The 22,723-nt window shown below is 42.3% G+C and overlaps 1 long non-coding RNA gene across 3 annotated transcripts in view; it reads left to right on the top strand.

The window, feature by feature from the left end:
• The window catches only part of LOC115300699, an 81,950-nt gene that overhangs the window by 2,063 nt on the left and 57,164 nt on the right, over positions 1-22,723 (top strand). Inside the window, exon 1 of one of the 3 annotated variants that reach the window (XR_003912785.1) lies at positions 6,355-6,435. The exons of the other annotated variants lie outside the window; for them this stretch is intronic. This is a non-coding gene — a long non-coding RNA (uncharacterized LOC115300699). Of the gene's footprint in view, positions 1-6,354; positions 6,436-22,723 lie in introns of those variants that run through there. 3 annotated transcript variants of the gene reach the window in all.

Raw genomic sequence — 22,723 nt, 5'->3', positions numbered from 1 at the left:
AAGATGGACACCTGGTCCCTGGACCTGCTTTGAAAGCAAAAGCAGCACGAGAGTTGTATTAGTTGCATTATTAACTTAGGCCCACCTTCTGTTTTGTTCGCTACAATTATGTTTTAGTACTTCTTATCATTAACTTTGCTCTTTTCACCCCTACTCCGTTTACCCACAGATTGTAGAAAACTAATGAGGACCAGACAATAACGTTTGTCCTGAAACTATCCGAGTCCTGACCCTGACCGGCCCCTTGTTTCCCAGAAACACACACCTCCAGATAGCCCCCCTTTCAGGGTAAAGAACCCCCCTCTCACCCACCTCTCATTTATTTACCTCCTTCCCCAAACATATAAGCTGTCCCTTCACTCAACAGGGCAAGGCAGCTTTGTGAATGATCCCCTGCCGTTTCTCTGGGTTGCTCTTTTAATAATAAAACGTCCTTTGCTTCAGAATTGGTGTTTCAGACATTGGCTTACTGAGCATGGGGTGCACCGACAAGTTTGAGTTCAGTAACAAATTGTTACCAGTTTTTCAGAGACTTCCCAATATCCTGTGCAACTTGAATTTCTCCTCTGACCTCCTGACTCTATAAAAACTTGTCACTAGACACCTCTTCTCGGATGTCTGAAATCTTGTTGATTTTACTTACTAAGTATCTCCCAGGTCCATCTGTTTCTGTTTGTCTTAGCTACCACCACTCTCCTTTCACTTACCATCCTCTCTTGTGTGAATTTATGCAGTAGGCTCCTCCTAGGTCTCCCTGCTTCTCGTGTTTCTCCTCTCCAAACTGTTACACACATTGCAAACTGAATGATTTAAAAACCTGGGCAAAGAACACTATGGTGGCATATAACTCCTGATAAAAACAAAAAGCAAAAAGCCAAAAACTACAACCCCCAACACCTCCCATGGTAAATTTCCTGGCCGTACTGGATAAAATGTAACACAGCTTCATTTAAATACATTGTCAAGGTAACTAGAAAATAAATGAAATCCAAAAACCAAAGCATGTCTTGGAACTGATGCTACCTTGTGGTTGTTTTGTCAGTCTGAGTAACCTAGAGGCGGGGGTGACAGCAGAGAATGCCTAGGACCCCTCTTAAAGCTCTTGGTGGGCTATGTTCTCAGGGGGAAAAAATGAATTTAGAAAAGCTTACTGGTGCCTGTCTGGTTCAGTCAGAAGAGTGTGTGACTCTTAATCTTCAGGTTGTGAATTAAAGCCCCACTGTGCAAAGATTACTTAAAAAATTGCCTTCCTGAGAAGTTGTATCTATTGTCTGGCCCTCCTGCAGATTTGGAGTTTGCTTGAACTAGGAAGTCCTGAGCCAAAAATTTAAATGTACCAGGTATGAGTGTAAGGATGCAGGTCCGATCCGGCCGGCCCTCACCACCTGGCCGTGCTGGTCGGTCGTGGGTTGTGGCGCACCTCCGAGGTGGAGACTCGCCCCGCCCCTCGGCCTTGGGGGGGGTGGGGCGTTCCCCCAGGGCCGCAGGTCCGATCCAGCCTTCCCCTTTACTTAAAGGGGAAGGCTCCGGCTTCTCCTGAAAGGGCGAGCATTAAGGAGGGACAACTCCTGCGGAGCCCAATCGGGGGAGGCCGGCTGATACCTTTGACCTTTCTAGAGGTGGGCCTAGTCACGCCCCACGGAGGGGCGTCCTGGGCCCACTCTGATTGGTCAGTGCTCCAGATGGTGTGATTGGCTCCCACAACTGCCAGTGTTAATGGGCGGGTAGGGATTGGATCACTGTACACCTGTCATCATTTCCTGTAACTCCCCCTCCCAAAGGCATAAAGGGCCCTGCCCTGCGTTTGTTCGGGGCTCGCTCCACGTGGCCAGCGGGTAGGCTCGAGACTGTGAGCCTGAGCTTAAGCTTGTAATAAAGGCCCTTTGCTTTTGCAGGCTGACTTGGTCTCCTTAGCAGTCTCTGGTGTTTGTTTTGGGGTGATTTGGGGCAATTTTATAAACTTGGGCACAACATGAGTACACCTAAATTCTCCCTTGGCTTCACAGGATCCCAGTTGATAAACTCCTGCCAGTCATGAGCACACAATCCAAAATAATAAAACACACACAAAAAACCCAAACCACTCTGAGGAGGGGTCAGCTGAAATAATATATAGCTGAATTAGACCAAAAAGGATTTTAGATGTTAGAATTATGAGATATAGAATATAAAACTACCAAATCCAAAATGTTTCAAGAGGAGACATTAAAAAGATGAGAAAGAAACAAGATACTATTCAAGAAATTTCAGCAGAATTGATATAAAAAACCAATTAAATTTCTAAAAATTAAAAACAATAATTGAAATTCAAAAACTCTTTGAAGGAATTTAACATCAGGGAATAGATGTAGCATTGGTTAAGAGATGATTAACTAGATATGAAGGCCTTACCCAGCATGCAGCACAGAGAGACAAAGAGGCAGAGAATATAAAAGAGAGGGTAAGAGACAAGGAAGATAAAGTAAGAGATTCAAATGCTTTCTATTTGGAGTCTCGGTAGAGAGAAGATAGGATGGGACAGAGAAAATATTTAAAGAGATAATAGCTGATTATTTTTCCAAATTAATAAAAGGTATGAATACTCATATTCAATAAGCAAAATGAATCTCAAGTAGAAAAAATAAAAAGAAATCCATACCTAGTCACCTCATAGTAAAGTATAAAAACAAAGAAGAGATATTTAAAAAGGGCAGAGATAAAATACATTATCTATAAAGAAATAGCAGTTAGACAAACAACAGACACCTTAGCTACAACAATGTAAGCTAGTGGAGTAATATATTAAAACCTTCAAAGGAGAAGAGGAAATAATGATCAACCTAGAACTATTTATAAACTGGCTTTCAAGAATGAAGGTGAACTAAGGGTACTTTTCGACAAGCCAAAAAAGAGAGCATTTGCTATCAGCAGACTTACACACTTTGTCAGGAAAAGAGAAAAGGGTTTCAAAAGGAAGACGTGAGATGCAAGAGAATAACGAGAAAAAAGCTGGTAAATAAATGGGTAAATAGGAACAAATATTGGCCACACAAAGCAACAGAATCATATATAATTTGTGGGTAAAAACTGAAACAGAAGTAAAATATTAGTTGCCAATGATGGAGCTGGAGCTGAGTTGTTGGGAAAAAGTATAACAATACTGAATAATATTAAACTTTGTTAAATATCCATTTAACAAATGAAGGGCAACTATGACACCTTAGAAATAAAATGTGCACTTCTAAATCAGTAGAGATAATAAAACAACCTCTCAGTTAAAAAAAGCCATTAAGAAACAATAAAAAAAGAAAGCTTAGACAAAACTAGAAAGCTCAAAATAAGATAATAGAAATAATCAGTACCCATAATACATTTAGACAGATTGAAAAATTGAATTAATGACGTGCATGGAATTCCAAATTTCAACACGGGTGAATCTTAAAACAGTAATGCTGAGCGAAAAGGAAGTTGAAGGAAAGTACTTATGGTATAATACTATTTATTTAAAGAGTAAAAATAGGCCAAATGATGCTCTCTTAAGTGAGGAAGTAGATTTGTAGTTAAAGTAAAAAGGAAGGCATGAAAATTCCTCAAGATAGCATTTATTCACCTGTGGGAGTGAGTGGGAGAGCAGTCAAGGAGGGGGACTCAGGGGACCCTGACTGTTTACTTCTTAGGCTAGGTGGTGGGTAAATGAAAACTCAGTTTGTTTTTCTTTGTAATTTTTAGATATCTGGAGTATTCCGTAATAAATAAACATTTGGAATGGATTTAAAATTTATAGGGGCACCTGGGTAGCTCAGTCGGTTAAGCCTCCGATTTCGGCTCAGGTCAGATCTCACGTTTATGGGTTCAAGCCCCGCATCAGGTTCTGTGCTGACAGCTAGCTCAGAGCCTGGACCTGCTTCCGGTTCTGTGACTCCTTCTCTCTCTGCCCCTCTCCCTCTTATGCTCTGTCTCTCTCTGTATCAAAAATAAATAAAACATTAAAAAATTTAAAAAAATAAATAAAATTTATAGTCATGTCTCAGATGTGCAGACACAGAACTTTAGTTTTTTTCTATTTGCCATGTTCTTTTTATTTTAGCCCTATTTATTTATTTATTTATTTAATTTACAACCAGGTTAGTTAGCATATAGCGCAACAATGATTTCAGGAGTAGATTCCTTAATATCCCTTACCCATTTAGCCCATCCCTGCTCCCACAGCCTTTCCAGTAACCCTGTGTTCGTTCTCCATATTTAAGAGTCTCTTATGTTTTTGTTCCCCTCCCTGTTTTTATATATTTTTGCTTCCCTTCCATTATGTTCATCTGTTTTGTATCTTAAAGTCCTCATGAGTGAAGTCATATATTTGTTTTTCTCTGACCAATTTCACTTAATACCCTCTCGTCCTATCCATGTAGTTGCAAATGGCAAGATTGCATTCTTTTTGATTGCCGAGTGATATTCCATTGTGTGTGTGTGTGTGTGTGTGTGTGTGTGTATAAATATATCTGTATATATCTATCTAACCTCTTCTTTATCCATTCATCCATTGATGGTCATTTGGGCTTTTTTCATACTTTGGCTATTGCCAAAGTGCTGCTATTGTTATGTGGAGAGACTCAGAGACCAACCGAGACCACTGAAAGCCAAATTAAGGGAGTCTTTATTACCAGCCGGGACCACACAGAGTCACAGAACTCTAAATGTGTGGTCCTGAGTCCAAGGACTTAGGTCTCTTTATAATGAGCAAGCAGGCAAGTGGGCAGTAAAGAAGCAGAATTGAGCGGTTATTGTAAAAAAAAGCTACAAAGTGATAAAGAGAGTGGCCCTTATCCTGGTATGTAGGACAATAATTGTTATTTTGAAGGCAAGGTTTAGGTTTGTAGGGGAATTTCAAGGGAATAGCCATTATCTCAAGGACAAAGTATGCAAACTGTGTCATTAACAACCAGTAGCCCTAGACATTAACCCTTGACCTCTTGGGTTTTTCCTTGCACCTGAAGATGGTTATGTAGCCCTCCAAGTGTAGATCCAGAAGGTAAACTCTGGGTCAAGATGGAAGGACTGAGGCTACATTCCTGTGCAACACTATAAACGTTGGGGTGCATGTGTCCTTGTGAAACAGCACACCTGTATCCCTTGGATAAATACCTAGTAGTGCAGTTGCTGGTTTGTAGGGTAGTTCTGTTTTTAATGTTTTGAGGAAGCCCCATACTGTTTTCCAGAGTGGCTGCACCAGTTGCATGCCCACCAGCAGTGCAAAAGAAATCCTCTTTCTCCTCATCCTCACCAACATCTCTTGTTCCCTGAGTAGTTAACAGAACTTTAGTTTTTAGAACTGAACACACTTGCTTATGAACGTTTCTCTCTGGCAGTGGGATAGACTTAAACTCACCCAACCAAAGTAACTTCATCATTTCTAGTTTAAAAGTTCTCATTTCACTCAGTTTTCTATGAATAAATTTGCAGTCTTTCAGAATGCCTCGTCCCTCTTCTCCCTTTCCTCTTCCCTCTGGACACCAGGGTGTAGGAGGCCCTTGACCTAGGCACTGCCATCCAGTCCTCAGAGATTTGAGAAGGCCAAATCTCTTCTCATTTGGCCGTTTCATGTCTGCTATGGGCTGAGACACCGTTGGTTAGGCTGGGCCTCTGGGCATAGTTGTTCAATACAAACTCCCATCTTCTGCCTATGATACCTATGGTCCTTGCCTTGATCCCAGTGTTCTAAGAATGTCCGCTAGGAGACTTGGAAGATACTTTTACCATAACCTGTTTCTTTTTTTTTATTATTAACTAATTTATTTGTTTTGAGAGAGAGAGAGAGAGAGACAACTAGGGGAAGGGCAGAGAGAGAGAGGAGGACAGAGGATCTGAAATGGGCTCCACACCAACAGCAGCGAGCCCCATGTGGGACTTGATCTCACAAACCATGAGATCATGACCTGAGCTGAAGTCAGATGCTTAACCGACTGAGCCACTCAGGCAACCTCCCCTAATCTGTTTCTTAAAAGTGAGTTACCAAGTCCAAGTAGAGGGGAATTTGGCTCCAACTTTTGAAGGCAGGAGTGTCAAAGAACTTGTGGACATATTTTATTTATTTAACTCTTTAAGTTTGTTTATTTTTGAGAGAGACAGAGACAGTGTGAGTGAGGGAGGGGCAGAGAGAGAGGGAGAGAGAGAATCCCAAGCAGGCTCTGCACCATCAGCACAGAGCTTGAGGCGGGGCTTGAACCCATGAAACCATGAGATCATGACCTGAGCTGAAACAGAGTTGGACGCTTAACCGACTGAGCCACCCAGGTGCCCCTTGTGGACATATGTGAAAAGCATCACAAGCTCTGTCCTGCAATCAGGGCTTCTCAGAGCACCTTGCAGCCTCAGCTACGTGTGGGGATTGTGACACAGTCCTACAGTTTTCAGACATGCCCTCTACCTCTCTGGGCTGGGTGTCTCTCCCTGCCACTCTAGGTGAGTTCCTTCTCAGAGAAGCCAGGCAGCATTTATAATCTAGTTGTGACCTTCCTAAATCTCCTTGACCTCCTCCCTCAAGTCCAGAAAAAGCTGTGTGATGGATACATCTGATATCATATTCTGTTTCTTTTCTATCTGATTTACAGAACACATTCTTTGCTCAATCTTCTAAGATCTAGTTTGTTGGCTCTAGTTGGAATACCTAAAAACTTTTCCAGGTTCATCTCTATTGTAATTTGGCATTATTTTCAGGAAGATTTATCCCCTCTATCACAAGGATGGATTCTTGGCTTCTAATGCTAGGGGGAAAAATCTCAGAATAACTCTCATTGGACTGATCTGGTGCATGTGTCCATCTCCAAACCAACAATTGTGGCCAAGTATGGAGTGTTCTGACTGGCCAGTTCCTGGGACATGTGTCTATTGCTGGACCAGGGTGGAGGGGAGTCCCCACTCATCGTCCTCCAGTGTGGACCCCCTGCCAGGTTTATGAGGTATCAAGGGACTCCTCCTCTCTTCAACCACACCCTAGTCGTTGACAGCCCCTTCTTTTTCTCCTGGTTCTCTTTTCTTACAGTGAGTTGGGGAGGGTACTGAGCAGAGGGAGGAGGTTCTGCTAAATCCGATGCCCTTAGACCATGGATTCAGGAGGGTGGAGGTTCATCAGTGTCCGCATGGAGGTGAGACAGGAGTTCCTTCCAGATCTTTGTGTTCGTTGTGGAAGGGAATTTACAGAGGACAGCGCTAACTCCCAGCAACCACCTCTCCCACTAGGCTGATGGGAAAAAGGTCCTGTCTGAGTGTGCTCAATTTCTCCTCAAACTCCTTAAAATCTTTCTTCTTCTGGGTCCTGGGGATGAGTGGGTTGACTTCTTCTTTCTTAGCCTCTCCTTTTAACTGAACTAGTTCAGTTAAGCCGTTTGCAGCTCTCACAGTACGTCAGACACTTCAGCAGTGAAAACATTCAAATCTGAGCCAGACAAGACATGAGAAATTTCTGTCTGCATCTGAGTGCTTGTGCAAATGCAGCTGTTGCCCTTCAGGGAGACAAGGGTCTCTTCTGAGTCTGTAGCAGTCACAAGGATTTCATTCATTGCAACAGGACTGTTTCCCCCACAGCTGCTTTCTGAAATAGCACAAGAAGTGGAGCACAGTCCCTCTGGGTGGTCAGACCATCACCACAGGGCATGACAGGAAGCCAAAACTTAGGGTGTGTGTGTGCTGACTACTCCCCTCAACTTGGGCAAGGCCAGGGTGGGTTGGGGGTTTGCTGGTGACAGGCCCTTTGTCTTTCTCCCATGCCTCCTCTAACTGTGTCACTGTCCCTCTGCTTCATTTCTTTTGGGCAGATTTTTGCAACTTCTCTCAGGCTCTGGGATGTTACTTGCTAAGTGCGATTCATATCATCATGTGCCATGATTTCTTATTAAAATATGGCACAACCAGCCAACCAAAGTCCTAATACTGGAGACACAGCAGATTAAGGATCCTAGAACCCCCTCCCTTCCTTTAAAGACAGTCTTCTCTGGGAGCGCCTGGGTGGCTCGGTTAGTTAAGCATCCGACTCTTGATTTTGGCTCAGGTCATAATCTCACGGTTCATGAGTTTCAGCCCCACATCCAGCTCCATGCTGACAGCCTGGAGCCTGCTTGGGATTCTTTCTCTCCCTCTCTTTGCCCCTCCCCTGCACTCTCTCTCTCTCAATAAGTAAACTTAATAAAAATATAAAGATAGTCTGCTCTGACCCAGGGTTTGTGGTGATAAAAGCAGTGTTCCCAGAATTTTGCCCTTTGTGGAAATGCCAGTTTTTCTCCTGGGGCTTCATCTTCTCTTCTCTCCCCTCCATGAGGAGTTCTAGATGCCATTCTCTCCAGTCAGACCCCTATGCAAACATCTGTTCCCAGTGGGACCTTACTCAGGAGCTGAAACCTCTTGACCTCCCACATCAGCCCCATCTCCTTCTGTTCTTGTTCTGGACCTGCTGTGAAGACCATGTGCCCCTGAGATCTCTCTGAATCTAGTTTCCAGAGCAGCGAGTGAGAAATGCATTAAGGATTGCCTTCCTATGCTGGGTGTGTGTGTGTGTGTGTGTGTGTGTGTGTGTGTGTGTGTGTGAGAGAGAGAGAGAGAGAGAGAGAGAGAGAGAGAGAGAGAGAGAGAGGGAGAGAAAGGTATACACATAGAGAAAAACACACAGAGATTAATTAGCCTTTTGTCAGTTGAAGGAAAATGTTCATGATGAGCAATACCTCTTTTTGCACCACCAGAGGCCTCACTAGCCCAGAAATTCTGTGTTCTCTCTCAAATGGAGGGGCATGGTCTGCAGACTGTCGTCAGTGTTTGGCACCCGACCCTGGACTGTAAAATGGCTTTGGGGAGGGGGGGCTTTTCCTGGGTTTGTCTCTCCCTCCCCCCCCCCCCATTCCCAGGCCAACAGTGTAGCAAATACTGGCAGGTAGATACAGGCAGGAAACACAGATACAGGCAGGAAAAGCAACGCCACATCAGGGGCCAAAATGGTCCTCCTATTTCATGGCTGGGTCATGGATGACTAAGTAGAAGGTTTGAAACCCTTAGTGGCATATGAAGAACTTATGAAGGCTTATCTGATCAGCAAGGACTTAATGGGAAGATGATCAATGGGACATAATCCCAGAGAAAAAGAAGGAGATGGATGGGCAGATGAGAATGAAGTGGCCCCCTGTATGTGAGGAGGACATGAATAATTTCAAAGCAAAAGCTTACACAGTGTCTATGGGAGGAGATCACATTCTCACGTGATTCTCAAAATCACATTCACACATAATAAAATGTTGGCTGATTTTATGACACAGTATACTCTTGGGATTGCTGTAGAAGGCAGCCTTGCCGGATGAACACGGGTTATTCATGGGCCTGCTACAACTCTTTGGCACCCTTTGGGGAACTCTTGAGTGAGTGAGTGAGGTGGTGAGAAGCAAAGTATGTTTTTATTGGTCAAGATTGAATGGATGAGAGAGTCAGGTGTGAATGGAAAACAGCAGAGCTCTCTCCACTGCGGACCACCTGACCAGCTCCAAGAGTAAAGGGAGAGGCTGGAGCAGCTGTTAGTTTAATAGGGGCTGTAGTGCTTGAGGAAAGGGTGGAACAGGCTTTGTTAGGGTGGAATTGAAGGTATGTCTTTACCTTGGGTTTGGAGCTAGACTGCAGTATAAACCAGGCCAGGAGTGAGCTGTACTTTCTTTAGTAATCGAGTTTATGCCCAATTAAATCCAACACCCTTTATGTGTGAAGAGAGATCACACATGAAACAGGAAAATTAGTTAATGAATAATTGAAAGGTAAAATAGTAAAAGGCAACAACCCTTTGAATTAAGAGATAAAATGTCTGGATTAATGTTTCCAGGCTTAAAAACAAATTCTCTTTGGTGATTAACTAGCATAGTCAAAGGGGCTTCTATGGGTAAAAATACGCTTTTAAAAAATATTGTCAAGTTGGCTGGGTGAGGAAAAAGAGAGGTCTCTCTCTATTTAATAACTTAAAATAATAATAGTTATTTATTTGTAAATAATACAAATTTATTTACTTGTAAATATTATTGATTTACTTATTTAATTTTGAGAGAGCACAGAGAGCACAGGGAGAGAGAGATCCTAAGCAGGGCCAGCACTGTCAACATGGATCTATGAGATCATGACCTGAGCCGAAATCAAATGTCTGATACTTAACCAACTGAGCCACCCAGGTGCCTCAGCAAGAGTTAGATGTTAACTAGAAATAAGGTAACTGAAACACTGAGAGAGACTGAGAATCAACTTAACAAAAGAAACTCAAACTTTTAATTGTAACATGCAACACTGCTATAACTCAATGAGTTGTCACAGAGCGAGCACATCCCTGTGACCACTACCCCTGTCAGGAATAGAGCATCACCAGCTCTCCAGAAGACTCTCATTCCCCAGCCATGTGCCTTTCCCTAATTCTTGCTCCTTCATCCTCACTGATGGTAACTGCTGTCTTGGCTCTTAACACATAGATTGGTTTTATTGGTTTCTGAACTTTATATAAATGGGCTAACACAATAACACAGTAGGTCTTCTTTTAAGGTCTGGCTTGTTTTTTTTTTTTTTTCTCCCTTCTCAATATTATGTTTGTGAGATTCATCCATGTTATCGTACGTTACAGCAGGTACTTTTTGTTGCTGGGTAGTATCTCATGTAATATTACCATACCACAATTTTATTCATTTATTCTACTGTTGGTGGACTTTTGGATTGTTTCCAAGTATCATGTTGCTATAAGCATTCTTGGTCATGCTTTATGAGGCAGGCATTTCTTTTGGGTATATTCCTAGAAATGAAATTGATAGGTCAGAGGATGTGCCTGTCTTGAGTTTGTCAACTGATGCTGTCAAAGTGATTGAGTGAGTTTACATACTCTCCCGCACTGTAGGAATGTTCCTGTTGCCTTCCTTCCCTGTACTGATATCATCAGTTCTTATTTTTAGCTATTCTGGTTAGTATGTGTATTGTGTTGTGGTTTTAATTTGTATTTTCCTGATTGCAAATGAGGTTGGGTGCCTTTCATATGTTTATTGAAACATATTTGGATATTTTATTTGTGAATTTCCTTTTCCAGTCTCTGGTCTGTGTTTCTTTGGATGGTCTGATTTTTTTTTTCTTATGGCTTGATAGGCATTATTTATAAATTCTGCATGTGAACCCTTAGTTGGTACGTGCAATACAAGGATCTTTCTCCACTTAGTGGCTTGCTTTTTCATTCTCTTATAGGTGTCTTTTGATCAATAGAGCTCCTTTTTTTGTACTCCAATATATCAAATCATTTTTCCTTTGAGGTAGTAGTTCTTAATGGATGTGATTTTCACACATTATATATAGTATCTATCTATCTATAAGAGATATTTATTTTTAAGGAATTGGCTCCTGCCGCTGTGAGAAATGGCAAGTTTGAAATCTCTGTAGGGCGCTTCAGCAGGCTGGGGATTCAGGTAAGGGTTGACCTTGCAGTGTTGAGTCTGAACCACTCAGGGCAGCCATTGGGAGACTGAGACAGGTTTTCTGTGTTGCAGTCTTTTTTTTTTTTATGTTTATTATGTTTATTTATTTTTGAGAGAGAGAAAGGGAGCAAGTGGGGGAGGAGCAGAGAGGGAGGGACAAAAGATATGAAGTGGGCTATGCGCTGATAGCAGGCAGCCTGATGTGGGGCTCAAACTCAAGAACCACAAGAACATGAGTGGAGCCAAAGACAGACACTCAACCAACTGAGCCACCTAGGTGCTCCTCTATGTTGCAGTCCTGAGGAGAGGTCCTTCTATGTCAGGAAAACTGTCTTTGCATATATGGCCTTCACCTGATTGAATGGAGCCACCTGCATTATGGAGGACTTCAAAGTCTGCTGATTTAAATGTTAATCACTTTATTATATATATATATATATATACATATATATACATACATATATATATATATATATATATAAAATTTATTTATTACATCCAAGTTAGTTAGCATATAGTGCAACAATGATTTCAGGAGTAGATTCCTTAATGACGCTTACCCATTTAGTCCATCCCCCCACCAAACCTCCTCCAGCAACCCTGTTTGTTCTCCATATTTAAGAGTCTCTTTATGTTTTTGTTCCCCTCCCTGTTTTTGTATTATTTTTGTTTCCCTTCCCTATATTCATCTGTTCTATATCTCAAAGTCCTCAGATGAGTGAAGTCATATTATATTTGTCTTTCTCTGACTAATTTCACTTAGCATGATGCCCTCTCGTTCTAACCACGTAATTGCAAATGATAAGATTTCATTCTTTTTGATTGCTGAGTAATACTCCATTGTATATACATACCATATCTTCTTTATCCATTCATCCATCAGTAGACATTTGGGCTGTTTTCATACTTTGGCTATTGTTGATAGTGCTGCTATAAACATTGGGGTGAGTGCATGTGTCCCTTTGAAACAGCACACCTGTATCCCTTGGATAAATGCCAGTAGTGCAATTGCTGGGTCATAGGTTAGTTCTATTTTCAATTTTTTGAGGAAACTCTGTTTTCCAGAGTGGCTGCACCAGTTTGCATTCCCACCAGCAGTGCAAGAGAGATCTCTTTATCCACATCCTCGCCAGTATTTGTTGTTCCCTGACTTGTTGATTTTAGCCATTCTGACGGAAGTGAGGTGGTATCTCATTGTGATTTGTATTTGTATTTCCCTGATGATGAGTGATGTTGAACATTATTTCATGTGTTTGTTGGATATCTGGATGTTTGTTTTCTTTGGAGAAGTGGCTGTTCATGTCTTTAGCCCATTTCTTCACTGGATTATTTGTTTTTGGGTGTTGAGTTTGATAAGTTCTTTATAGATTTTGGATACCAACCATTTATCTGATATGTCATTTGCAAATATCTTCTCCCGTTTTATCAATTGCCTTTAAGTTTTGCTGATTGTTTCCTTTGCTCTGCAGAAGTTTTTTATTTTAATGGGGTTCCACTAGTTCCGTTTTGCTTTTGTTTCCCTTGCCTCTGGAGACATGTTGAGTAAGAAGTTGCTATGACCAAGGCCAGAGAGGTTCTTGCCTGCTTTCTCCTTGAGGAATTAAAAAAAATTTTTTAAACATTTATTTATTTTTGAGAGACAAAGAGAGACAGATTATGAGCAGGGGAGGGGCAGAGAGAGAGAGAGGGACACACAGAATTGGAAGCAGGCTCCAGGCTCTGAGCTGTCAGCATGATGTGGCGCTCGAACTCATGAACTGTGAGATCATGACCTGAGCTGAAGCCAGACGCTCAGCCGACTGAGGCGCCCCATCTCCTCGAGGATTTTGATGGCTTCCTGTCTTACATTTAGGTCTTCATCCTAAATGAGTTTATTTTTGTGTATGCTGTAAGAAAGTGGTACAGGTTCATTTTTTTACACGTCACTATCCAGTTTTCCCATTATCACTTTCTGAAGAGACTGTCTTTCTTCCATTGGATATTCTTTCTTGCTTTGTAAAGATGAGTTCACCATACATTTGTGGGTCCATTTCTGGGTTCTCTATTCTGTTTCATTGATCTGAATGTCTGTTCCTGGGCCAGTAGCATACTGTCTTGATGATTACAGGTTTGCAATACAGGTTGAAGTCTGGGATTGTGGTGTCTCCTGCTTTGGTTTTCTTTTTCCAGATTGCTTTGGTTATTCAGGGTCTTTTCTGATTCCATACAAATTTTAGGATTGTTTGTTCTAGTTCTGTGAAGAATGCTGGTGTTATTTTGATAGCAATTGCATTGAATATGTAGATTGCTTTGAGTAGTATTGACATTTTAACAATATTTGTTCTTTCTATTCAGGAGCATGGAAAGTTTTTCCATGTTTTTGTGTCTTCTTCAATTTCCTTTATCAACTTTCTATAGTTTTCACTGTATAGATTTTTCACCTCTTTGGTTATGTTTATTCCTAAGTATTTTATGGTTTTTGGGGCAATCATAAATAGGAGTGATTCCTTGATTTCCCTTTCTGTTGCTTTATGTTGGTGTATAGGAATGCAACCGATTTCTGTGCATTGATTTTATATCCTGCCACTTTGCTGAATTCCTGGATCAGTTCTAGCAGTTGTTTGGTGGAATCTTTTAGGGTTTCCATATAGGGTATCATGTCATCTGCAAAGAGTGAAATCCTCCTGGCCGATTTGGATGCCTTTTATTGCTTTGTGTTGTCTGATTGCTGAGGCTCAGACTTCCAATACAGTGGAGAGAGTGGACATCCCTGCCTTGTTCCTGACCTTAGGGGGAAAGCTGTCAGTTTTTCCCCATTGAGGATGATATTAGTGTTGGGTCTTTCATATATGGCTTTTGTGATCTCGAGGTATGATCCTTCTATCCCTACTTTCTTACGTTTTTTTTTTTTAATCAAGAAAGAATGCTGTATATTGTCAAATGCTTTCTCTGCATCTATTGAGAGGATCATGTGGTTCTTGTCCTCTCTTTTATTGGTGTGATGAATCACATTGATTGTTTTGTGGATATTGAACCAGCCCTGCATCCCAGGTATAAATCCCTCCTAGTCGTGGTGAATAATTTGCCTGATGTATTGTTGGGTCCAGTCTTGTTGAGGATTTTTGCATCCATGTTCATCAGGGAGATTAGTCTATGGCTCTCCTTTTTGATGGGGTCTTTGTCTGGTTTTAGAATCAAGGTAATGCTGGTTTCATAGAAAGAGTTTGGAAGTTTTCATTCCATTTCTATTTTTTGGAACAGCTTGAAGGAATAGGTGTTAACTCTTACTTAAATGTTTGGTAGAATTTCCCCTGGAAAGCTGTCTGGCCCTAGACTCATGTTTTTTGGGAGATTTTGATGACTAATTGTATTTCTTTATTGGTTATGGGTCTGTTCAAATTTTCTGTTTCTTCCTGTTTGAATTTTGATAGTTTATATGTTTCAAGGAATGTGTCCATTTCTTCCAGATTGTTTATTTTACTGGCGTATAATTGCTCATAATATTCTTTTATTATTGTTTTTATTTCTGCTGTGTTGGTTGTGATCTCTCCTCTTTCATTCATAATTTTATTTATTTGGGTCCTTTCCTTTTTCTTTTTGATGAAACTGGCTAGTTGTCTTAGCCGAAGTCAGGTCCCGGCGCGCTCTTCCCCGGCATTCCGCGGTACCTGTCTCGTCCGCCCTGACCGGCAGGGCGGAGAATCCTCGTGGGTTCTTTTCCTGAGGGAGGGAGAGAAAGGGCAGGAAAAGGGGCGCAGAGAGTGAAGACAGCACACGGAATCCGATCAAGCCTCTCTTTTATTCTTCTTCCTTTCCTTCTTCTCTCTTTCCAGAAAACATTGTATCTTACATATGGTTTGGGGTGGGGAACTAACCCAGGTTGGTTGCCAGGTAACAGAGTCAAATGAATATTAGAGAAAGGGGAAAAAACCGAAAACAAAACTCCAAACTCTGGACACAGCATCAAAGGGAAGCGCGCAGACTAGCGTCTGCAATGCTGGGGAGGGGAAGCTAGCGCTGAATAATCCAAAATGCGGTTTTGATCTTTTGTGCACCTTGGCCATTCTACGTCTGGCCCAGCATGACAGTCACCCAAATCTTGGACCAGGAAATGGCACTCCCCAGCCTCCAGATGCAAATCTTGTTTTTCTTGGTACTCCCTGGAGAGCGAATATCCTTGCCTGAGGCAGCCAAAAGCTCAGCGACTCCCAACAGCTAGTGGTTTCTCAATTTTGTTAATTCTTTCAAAGAACAAGCTTCTGGTTTTGTTTGTTTGTTTGTTTGGATAGCATTAATTTCTGTTCTAATTTTTATTATTTCCTGTCTTTTGCTGCCTTTGGGTTTTATTTGCTCTTCTTTTCCTGGTCTTTGAGGTGTAAGGTTACGTTATGTATCTGAGACCTTTCTTCCCTCTTTAGGAAGGCCTGGATTGCTATATACTTCCCTCTTATGACTGCCTTTGTTGTGTGCCAGCAGTTTTAGGTTGTGGTGTTGTGATTTTCATTGGCTTCCATGTACTTTTTAATTTCCTCCTTAACTTCTTGGTTAGCCCATTCGTTTCTCAGTAGGGTGTTCTTTAGTCTCCAAGTATTTGTTATCTTTCCAATTTTTTTCTTGTGGTTGATTTTGAGTTTCATAGTGTTGTGGTCTGAAAATATGCATGGTATGATCTTGATCTTTTTGTACTTGTTGAGGGTTGATTTGTGTCCCAGTATGTGATCTATTCTGGAGAAGAATGTATATTCTGCTGCTTAGGATGACATGTTCAAAGTATATCTATTAAGTCCATCTGGTCCAGTGTGTCATTCAGAGCCTTCCTTATTGATTTTCTGTTTGATGATCTGTCTATTGCTGTAAGTGTAGTATTGAAGTCTCCTACTATTATGGTATTATTATCAATGAGTTTCTTTATATTTGTGATTATTTGACTTACATATTTGGGTGCTCTCACACTTGGAGCATAAATGTTTCCAACTGGCATGTCTTCTTGTTGGATAGACCCCTTAATTATGATATAATGCCCTTCTTCATCTCTTGTTACAGTTTTATTTTGAAGTCTAGATTGTCTGATATAAGTATGGCTACTCTGGCTTTCTTTTGGTGACCATTAGCATGATAGATGGTTCTCCATCCCTTTACTTGCAATCTGAAGGGGTCTTTAGGTCTAAAGTGGGTCTCTTGTAAACAGCATATAGATGGGTCTCGTTTTCTTATCCATCTGTTACCATATGTCTTTTGGTTGGAGTATTTAGTCCATTGACATTTAGAGTGAGTACTGAAAGATATTGAGTTTATTGCCATTATGTTTCTTATAGATTTGGAATTTCTGGTGGTGTTCTCTGGTCCTTTCTAATCTTTGTTGGGTTTGGTCTTCCTTTTTTTTTTTTTTCTTTCCTCTGTCTTTTCTACCCTTAGACAGTCCCCCTTAAAATTTCTTGCTGGGCTGGTTTAGAGGTCACAAATTTCTTTAATTTTTGTATTTCTGGGAAACTTTTTATCTCTCCTTCTATTTTGAATGACAGCCTTGCTGGATAAAGAATTCTTGGCTGCAAATTTTTCTGATTCAGCACATTGAATATATCCTGCCATTCCTTTCTGGACTTCCAAGTTTCTGTGGATAGGTCTGGTGCAAACCTGATCTGTCTTTCTTTGTAGGTTAAGGACTTTTTTTTTTCCCTTGCTGCTTTCATGATTCTTTCCTTACCTGAATATTTTGTGAATTTGACTATGATATGCTTTGGTGATAGTCACTTTTTGTTAATTCTAATGGCTGCCCTCTGTGGTTCCTGGATTTTGATGTCCCCAGGTTAGGAATGTTTTCTGCTATGATTTGCTCACACAACCCTTCTACCCCTATTTCTCTCTCTTTATCTTCTGGGACCCCTATGATTCTGATGTTGTTTAACTCTTTTTAATGAGTCACTGATTTCTCTTTATCTTAAATTGTGTGCTTTTGCTTGATTGATTAGAGGAAAAAGGAAAAAAAAATAAAATCAAAAAATTTAAAGCAACACATACATATACAAAATCAAATAAGTGATGCTAGATCCTAGATGTGTTTTGGTCTGATTATTGAAATAAGCTTGATCAATCAGAGAAAAAAGGGACAAAGAAAAGAAAAGGAAGAAAGAAAGCAAAACAAAAACAAAACAAACTGAAGAATAAAGTTTGAAAATTTGAGAAAATGAATACAATGACATAGAATAACTTGAAATGATGGAAGTAAAATAGAATTTGAATAAAACTACAAAAAGTAAAACATTTAGTCAAAAAAAGAAAAAATAAAGGAAAATATTTTTAATAAAAGTAAATTTTTTATTCTTTCTATATTCAAGTAAAAGAAATGAAAAAGAAAGAATAAAAAAGAGAAAAAAGAATATTGAATAGATGGGCCAGCTAACTGACTGAGATACGATTGATATTACATCGTTTTCCCCTAAAATTCAAACTATGAAGCACTTTATAGTTCTTAAATTAAGCAGGAGGAGAGATTTGTTGAGTTCCTGAAAAGAGAGGTTGGCCCGGTTTGGTGGGGCTTTAGTGTAATGGCTTTGTTCTCCACTAGATGACGCTACTTAGCTCTCTGGGGTGGATTGTTGGTGCACCTGTAGGTGTGTATGCACATGCGCGGGCGGGGTGAAAATGGCGTCACCCAGGTATGCGGGTATCAGAACTCTGTGCTCGCCCAGATGAGGAATTGCACACAGTCCTTTGTCTTCAGTTTCAGTCCACTCTCTGCTTTTGCACTGTCTGTAACCACGCGGTTAGGTTTTGAGGTGGCACCTCGCTCCTGAGTTCTATCTGAGATGTGTATTTCCCGACTCCTCACTTCTGAGGAACTGAGGGTTTGACCCGCTCAGATCTTCTGGGGGAGGGTCTCACGGAGCTATGGCCAGGTGCTTGCCGCACCCAGGAATGCTAGTGAGACCTTGCTGCAGCCAATGTCCAGAGACTTGAGGCTGGGTTCCAGCCTGCCCCAGAAAAAGTTCCTGCGATAGTGCGGCAGCCGAGTTTCCGCAATTGTGGAAAATCCCGAATGGCCCGAGGACCTCCCAGACTGACTCTTCTGGGAATTCGCCCTTCCCAGCAGAGCAGCACAGGTATTTGAGTTGTGGAGTTTGAGCCCCTGTGCTCCCCCTGTTTATAGAGTCTTAATAGAATTTAAGCACTCTCCTTTCTCACTTTTTAGTTCAGTCCCTGTGGCTGTTTGCACCTTTCCCCCCCACTTTCTCTCCAGCTGCTTTTTTTGGGGGGTGCTTTCCCCTTACTCTCCTTGTCTCCTTCCTCTCTCCCCCAATTAACCTCTCTGCGCAGTGTACCTGATGAGTTCTGTAGTTCAAGTTGTGCAGATTGTTGTGCTAATCCTCAGATACGTTCTCCAGGTGTGCAGGATGGTTTAGTGTTGATCTGGCTGTATTTCATGGATGTGAGGCAGAAAAAAGACTTCCATGCTGTTCTGCCATCTTGGCTCTCTCCTAAATGTAAATCACTTTATAAGGAAAGGCTACAGTTCCTCCCATTGCACTTGGTCCTGGGGCCATTAGTAGTAGTTGTTGTCTTCCTCCTCTGGCACCAATTCCCAGCCGCCCTCCTGCTCCTCCCGCCAGCCTTCCGGTGACAAGCTCTTCTGTTGTTTTTAATTGTTTACCCAGTGGGGTAACCTAGACCTTTGTCTCCGAGGTTACTATGCTTTTTTTTTTTCCTTTTGTTAAGGCCCGGGTTGCTGCAGTCACAGGTTTTAGTTATCACTGCACCAAGGAATGCCTCATACTTCTCCCTGCCCTTATTATGTGACAATGTATCTTTGTATGATAATAAGGGTCAGTTATTCATGGTAGTGAGGCAAGTTCACTGTTGCCTAGGGATTCACTCATTATCAAGACAGGCTGTCAGCCATAACTTTAGATTTAGTGGAACCCTTACTGTAGCCACAGCTCTGGTGGGAGCAAATCCCCTGGTCTGTTTCTGGGAACCAGGGCCTTGAATTCAGTAGGTCTTATCACAGTCACCTGATGGCCCAAGATCAGATACTCAGTGTCTATTAGGGCCCAGTGGCTTCCCAGGAGCTACTTTTTGTATGGTAAAAGCGCTCTGCTACAGATGGCATGACTTTACTACAGAACCTTAGAGGTCTGTGCTGTAATTCAGGGCTTGTCAGTCACTTTTGTCTATCGGGAGTACCTATAACACCCATGGGTTCTTCTGGGGTTCTTTGGGTTCTGCCTGAACCTGCTACAGATTGCTCTCTTGCCTTGGAAGACTTTCTCTTGAAACTGTCATCGGATTTCCAAGACATCCATTAAGTGGGCCAGAACAATATTCTCAAGTGTTTCTATGCTGTCTCCAAAATGCAGAGAGGCCTACCAGGCCCTGCTGCCCTCAGGGGCCCATGCCATTAATATAGTGGGTGGGTTTTATGTTCTGGGCAATGTCCAGACATAAAGCCCCCTTTGGGCTTGTCCTGGAAGAGAACTGGAGAGTTGCCATAATCCTGAGACAAGATGGTGAATGCAGATTGCCTTCCTTCTCGGGTGAATACAAACTGTTCTGCTCCTTCTTCCTGGTGCCGACTGAAAGAACACATTTGCCTGACCTGAAGTCACATACAAAATGCTAGAGGCTGTGTTGATCTGTCCTCGCAAAGATATGACATACAAAATAGCAGTAGCAGTTGGGGCCACCATGTGGTGAAGTTTATGCAAGTCCATTGCCAAGGTATGTCTGGCTTTCCAGGATTACTATCCCCTGCACCTTTAAATCTTTAAGAGTGCCAGGACACTATGCATTTCTTCCGGGATGTTGTATTGTTTCTGATTTATCATTTCGGCCAAAGGTGGGGAGGCAGCTATGCATGCTTTAACTTTTTTTTTTTAGCTAATTTTTTTAAAGCATTTTCTTTCTTCAAAAAATTTTTTTAATGTTTATTTATTTTTGAGAGAGAGACAGAGAGACAGAGAGCAAGAGAGGGAGGGGCAGAGAGAGGGAGAGACACAGAATTGGAAGCAGGCTCCAGGCTCTGATCTGAGCTGTCAGCACAGAGCCCAATGAGATGCTCGAACCCACAAACTGTGAGATCATGACTAGAGCCAAAGTTGGATGCTTAACCAACTGAGCCACAGAAGCCCCCCTTAAAATTAAAAAAAAAAGATTTTATTTACTTATTATATTTTTATTAAAAAAATTTTAATCTTCATTTATTTTTGAAAGAAAAAGAGAGACTGAGTGTGAATGGGGGGAGGGGCAGAGAGAGAGGGGGACACAGAGAATCCTTAGCAGACTCCAGGCTCTGAGCTGTGAGCACAGACCCCGACGTGGGGCTTTGACTCACATAACACAAGATCATGACCTCAGCCAAAGTTGGATGCTTAACTGACTGAGCCACCCACGTGCCCCAAAAAGATTGTATTTTTAAGTAGTCTCTATACCCAATGTGGGGCTTGAACTCACAGCCCTAAGATTAAGATTCGCATACTCTACCCTCTGACTGGGCCAGGCAGGCACCCCTCCGCTTAGCCTTTCTTACCAAAATGGACTATATTTCATAAATCAAGGAATCATTAAGAAAGTTCTGTCAGCTTCTAAGTCCCATATATACATGCCAAGTATGCCCTCAGAGACCAGGGGATTGACCACAGCGTGGGGTCAAGACCCCAAATGACCTACTGTGAGATGGAGACGGATGAGGGCTTTGTCTACTAGGTGGGCTGTGACTGCATATTGGGTTTTCAGGTATTACTATCCGCTCATATTCTATATGCAAGAGCCCGAAAACGTTCTGGATATTTTGTAGGTTCCCTTGGCCAAGGATGAGAAGATTATCTCCAGAAGGTCAGATCAAGATTGGTGGGAGGACCTGTGGTCAGCAGCTCTCTCTGATGCAGCTGGGGCATTAGGTGACTAGAGAGCTGTTTATAAAATGGTGAACAAAGAGGGCGAAACACAAGGCAGAGGAGACATCAAGCACTTTGTTCTCTTGAGGCTGTTAGCTGAGCTTCCATTAGTGGTCCCTCATGCTTCCCAGCGCGGGAGTGTGTCCCCTCTCTGGGATGGGGTCGTGGGAGCCAGGTTATGTCCCTGTCCGTAGGAGACAGTGTTAGCACTTCACTGTTACCCAGTAATCAAACAATGTCTCTCTGGCTCCTACAAGAGCTCTGACCCCGTTGGTGGCCTCTGTCACCTAAGGGCCAGAAGTCTCTCTCTTGAGGGGTTGCCTTAAAAAAGTAGCTGTCCCTGCCTCTCCCATAGAAGCGAATCACAAAGGTATCCCTCCTGGGCCAGCTACTTCTGCACTGGAAACGACTTTAGCACAGGCTTGAGGCTATGTAATTACGGCTCATTAATGTGACCTCATTTTTCTTCTGTTAGACAAGAGGAAGAGTTGGGGAGGCTTCTGGGAATAGAATAGGGTGTGGCTTTAGGACTTTGAACCTGGTGCCTTGGTGGCATCTGACTCTTGATTTAGGCTCAGGACATGATCCTGGGTCAGGGGATGTAGCCTTGTGGGGATGCTCTCTCTCTCTCGCTCTCTCTCTCTTTCTGCCCCTCTCCTGCATGTACACACACACACTTTTCTGTCTCTCAAAATAAGTAAATACACTTAGGGTAAAAGGGTTGGCCAATGGGAACACAGGCAGGAATTGGGGAGTGATTCAGTAGAGTTTATTCACACAGTCCTTTCATGGGGAACCACTTAGAATTAGTTGGCTGTGGGTCCTTCTGTGGCCCACAGCTCCCGTCCTGCAGCTGCAGCTAGAGCGAGCCAAGGTGGAGCCCCAGCTGTTTCTGGGCTCCAGTAGTCACTCCTTGCCCTGCCCCCTTCATGCCAAAGGGATGGTGGTGGCTCCCTACTCTTGCCAACTCTGGGTGTGTCACCATGCCCCATTGGTTTCCTGTTCCCTTTGCACATAGATCGATTCTCCACTGAATTTTCCTGAATTACCCGGTGTGATTGTGGCATCTGCCATTGCTGGGACCTGACAGACCGTTTGGGATAAAGGCCCAAAGAACAAACTGATGTGGCTGTTTCACGGTCCAGAGGGGGGCTGGCGATGGAAAATCATGCTGCACTGTTCAGAGCCCACAAGCGCAGCCCAGATAAGCTCATATGTGAGATGGAAATCAGAGAAGATGGTCATCAGGAAAACCATCACAGGAACCAGCAAAGGTCTCTGGTTCTTGCTACCCTGACTGATAATGCAGTTGTTTCCTAATTGATGAGGAAATGAACCCAGAGTAATGCAGCCAAATCCTCTTCTGGGGAGCTGTGGTGTTTCATAGCCCTAAAGCCACATAACAAAGACACAAACACA

The sequence above is a fragment of the Suricata suricatta genome, chromosome 9, assembly GCF_006229205.1.
Source record: "Suricata suricatta isolate VVHF042 chromosome 9, meerkat_22Aug2017_6uvM2_HiC, whole genome shotgun sequence".
Classification (NCBI taxonomy): Eukaryota; Metazoa; Chordata; class Mammalia; order Carnivora; family Herpestidae; genus Suricata; species Suricata suricatta.
The sequence above is the reverse complement of the archived record's forward strand: the minus strand, read 5'-3'. Positions and strand labels throughout refer to the sequence as shown.